This window comes from Alnus glutinosa, chromosome 5 (genome assembly GCF_958979055.1).
Source record: "Alnus glutinosa chromosome 5, dhAlnGlut1.1, whole genome shotgun sequence".
NCBI classification, from domain to species: Eukaryota; Viridiplantae; Streptophyta; class Magnoliopsida; order Fagales; family Betulaceae; genus Alnus; species Alnus glutinosa.
Genome location: NC_084890.1, coordinates 1,966,837 through 1,971,644, shown reverse-complemented (window position 1 = coordinate 1,971,644; position 4,808 = coordinate 1,966,837).

The following is a 4,808-nucleotide window of genomic DNA, read 5'->3' as shown; positions in this document are numbered from 1 at the left end:
GGTCATTTGCCTAGACTAGTCAAAGAGTAATGCTTGAAAATAGCCAAATTTGACTATTAACAAGGTTTTTTTTTTTTTTTTTTTTTTTTTGTTTTTTTTAAAAAAAAACTAGCAGATGAGACAAACTGGCTATTTTTAATATTTTATTATATAGAATGAACAATGAATATGCTTTAGTCTTTGGTGCCTATTCACTGTTCATTTTATAACTAATAAAATATTGAGAAAAGTATTAACTAAAACAATATCATATTCACTCGTATCCCACACTCTCCCACTTTTCATTGCAAGGGCTACGTGCAGGGCCGGCTCATAGACTAGGCAAATTAGGCAATCGCGTAAGGCTCTCAATTAAATAAGGCTCCAAATAGTAATAGTATAATTAAATTTCCTTTTATGAAAAAAAAATAAAATTAAATCCCGAATTATGTCAAGAAAAGTTAGTCAATACTCCTTAATTAAGGCCCTAATTATGGTAAAAAATAATATCATGTCAAAAAAGTTAGTTAGTGCTCTTTAATTAAGTCCTCAATTATTGTAAAAAATAAAAAACAAAGAATTGAATTTCAAGATATTAAGGAGGAAAAGAAAGAAAAATGGAATGTTACATCAATTGTATCTCTAAAACAGTTACTAAACTCATAATTTTACATGAACTTAAAACTAAGACTAAGTTGTCCATTAAAATAATTTTTATAATGAAGTAAATTAAATTCTACATAAAAAAAAATTATATGTAGTTTAACACAAAATGTGACATCTATTGAAATTAAATGTCGCTTAACAAAAATGAATTTGCAAGTCGTTCAGAAAAAAAATAAATATTTAAATATAAAAAAAAACCCCACCTAAATTTCTCGACTTAGGCCTCAAAATCTATTGAGCCGGCCTTGGGTACGTGTAACTATATAATGTTGTTTTTAGTTGCTTTCTTTTCTTTTTTGCATTGTTGTTTTTTTTTTAAATGATCAATTGCTTTTTTTTTTGTTGGTTTGCTTTCATAAATTTAGTTTAATTTTTCTAGAATATTGAACTGGTGCAACACTCTACGGTGTAGCTCAAAGAATGTGTGAAAATTCAATATTTTATCTTTTATTGAGTGTTGGCAAAATTATAATAAAAAAAATGGAGAAATAATATTTAAATGCAAGTAAAGAGAATAATAGAGAATCCGTTAAAAAGAGTATAGAAAAGTAGTAGTTAAAGTAAAGAATTGTACTTTTTCAATAGCTACTTTGACTATTATTGTTGAAAATGCTCTTAGTCGAGTATGAACTCTCATAATGGGCTGAAATTAATGGGCCTGGCTTTTGGCATTTTTATTCGACTAGGGATGCCGATCCATCTAATCTCTATGGAAACGTGACTTCATGTTGTGATAGTGGATCGAATAAGGTGAAGTTTCAAACCTCATCTGAGATTAGGGTCCATGTAATTTGGCTGTCCATTAATCCGTTGAAAACATGGGCTTTTGACTTTCACAAGAGCTAAGGAAATCTTTGGCCAGCCCATTGGTTGGGAGGAATGGGCTTGGGTAAGCTTGCAATTCCAAAATTTGGCTGGACAAGTTGTTTAGCCCATTTAGATATGGACAAAGTTTTTATACAAATTGGATTGAATGATTTTTTTTTTTTTAACCTAATTTATTAAAATGATATATGTCTAAAGTACATATATGTGAGAAAATGTGATCATCACATTTATTTTTAATAGGAGTAATGTTGTACTTTACACTATAATCACACTATATTAACGTGGCATATGCCTTCGGTTTATTTATTTATTTATTTTTAATAAAGGTTGATCTAAGGACTACTAGCCTATGATACGTCAACATAATATGATTGCGGTGTGAAGAATAAAATTTCTTTTTTAATAGAGCATGTAAATCTCATATACATTTTTAATTATGGCTAGTAATTTTTGACATGACCAGTAAATCTGACATAAATTTAACACGAAATTAAAGAGTTATGGTTGATGAGTTTGATCCGTTTAATTAAATAAATCGGGTTATGGTTGACAGATATAGTATTATATCAATTTATCGACACAACTTGAACTCGACCAGCAATATAACGGCTGTTAGTTTTTTATATGACTTGCAACCTCGACACGAACACAATACAAAATTAAAGGGTTAGAGTTGATGGGTTTAGCCCGTTTAATTAAATGAGTCGGGTTAAGATTGATCTATATAATCTTATACTTATGCATCGACACGCAAATCTAAATTAACACCCTTATTTTTAATGCATTTTAAATACATGTGTAAGCTCTCACTAAGAGATTGTAATTCGTAATTAATTAAGAATCAAAAGGTGCTGCGTTAGGTTACCTATCTTAACCAAGCGAACTAGGGTACCGCGCGTGCAATTTTTTTCCCAAATTGCAGGGGCCAACAATTAGAAGAATCCATGCTAACCATTCAAAATGAAGATTGAACAGCATAATCATTTAAATAAAAAAAAAGGGGGGCAAAATAAGTAAATGGGTGGCCAACCACCCCCTCGAACTATTGGGGGTTGTCGGGCCACCCCTTCGATGGCTCAACGTTGGTCGCACTATATCCTTGTGTATTTGTCCACCTTAAAGGCCGGTTCAATCACTTATTAACATTTTTTTTTCAATACTTTAATATTGATGTGGCTTGATTCAATTCAAATCAAAACAACGACCTAAATTTTTTAAATTACAGGCTATGTAAAGGAGGAATTGTGTGGGAGCTCTCAATTTCGGATTATGATCGTTTACAATTATTTGTCTGAATTTGAGAGAATTTAAGCAGGTAATTGTGAAAGATCACTTATAGAACCTACCTGACAGGATAAGTGGTCGGGTCAGGTGGGTTGCATAATGTAAGATTAGAACTACATACTTGTCCCCATGAATATTGTGGGATCATTGTATTCATATTTATAGCAACTACACAACCATTCATTTTCTTCTACAATTACGAATGATCACAACTATTCACCTCCTACCTTACTATACATTTTCAAACGTTTTGTATTCAATGTATTATGAGAACTCTTCATTTGTTTAATTATTATTATCTTCAACTATGAATGACTCTTCGTTGAGATGCTTGTCATTACTGATGTGAACTGTATCTTTAACACATAAATAGTCTCTCACAATCACTTATCCAAATCCTTCAAAATTTAAACTTACAATTAATCGTCAACGATCATAATCCATCATCCTAATGTAGGAAGTCGATCAGTGTAGTTATTTACCCATTCAATGATTGAATGTTCGTTTAGGAAACTGGAAAAGTCTGAAGTGTCCCGTGACTAGCGATCACTTTATCACCAAAGACGTACAGTGGGTTTAGCTTTAGAAGTACTGCGTGGTCACTGTAGCAAAATGTGGCACATCGTGTTTGCTTAACAATTGGGTACAGATTAGTAATACATAAAATGGATAAAGAGAATGAGAATCACATGTTTCTGGGATGCTAATTATGATCACGGGGATGAATTAAGAATCCCTAAAAGAGATTCTCACCAGCTGTGTACATCTTTACAGGATTTTCTCCATAATTAGAATCCATAAAACTAACGATCCAGTTGAAAGAATCTCCCCCGTTCAATTCATCTAATCAAACCACAACTTCTAAAGCTAGATAGAGAGTAGAGACTCCTTACACAAGAAATTAATTAATGTAACAGTACCATTCAATGACAAAATCACCCACAACACCTTTAAATGTTAATAACAAAATCATATTTGGATCCACCAATTATTTATTTTTCTTGTAAGCATACTAATTAATCTAGAACATCATTCAATTAACCATATTATCATCATATATAGTTTCTACTACCAAGGTAGGAATTGCTTGCTATATAGTATATGTGGGAATATTTTGGATTTTTTTTTTAATCATTTTAGCTTTGATATGTATTTATCATCATGGTTGTTTGTCTGTAATGATTTGATTACATTTTGTAACTTACCCCACTTACCATGTAATATAATTGTATAATAAAAGTGTAGTGAAAGTAGGCCTCTAAGGTCGAGCTACCCCAATTGTTTTTTTTTTTTGGTATTTGATTGATCTCTTTCTCTTTTTCTTTTGCTTCCATTTTCTCTCCATATTTTAAATGTTCTCATAAACTTTATGTGGTATTAAATCTACTTTTATGGAGTAATGCTATAAGGAGGACCTATCTCTTCCTTCCGTCTTTCTAAAATTGACGTAGCTTTTTAAAATTACTATTAAATTAATTCAACAGTGATCTATTACATATCGAAGAGTAATTTTAAAAGTCACATAACTTTTGAGAAGACTTAAGTAGAACAGAGTCTTCCTTTTAATATCACTCACTTTCCTGTGACCTTTAGCAACTCCCCATGCCGTCTTGCAAGAATATCAAATTAGAGCATTAATTGGTGGTTTCTCATTTCACACATTACTTCGACCACCTGGCCTCCTCGATACTTGTCTTGCTTGTGCCCTAAGTAGAGTTAAAATATATTACGAAATTTGATTTGTTATAATTGATTGTAATTAAATCAAATCTCTCGTACAATCTTGTAATCAATCTCTCCACCTCCTTATATAAATAGAGACTCTTTGTATCGTAAAAGTATCAAAGAATATGACTAAAATGTAACCCTTTATACTTTAATTTATAAACATTAGATCATAAACCAAATAAACCAATCATGTGATATTCTTTCTCCTTATTTATCTTTATTCGACTTTATCCTTTTATTTATTTATTTAAGTAGATGATCAAGTGCTTAATTACTTTAGCATTAGCTCCTGCCTTCGAGTCGATGGTTACCCTCCTAGGCCT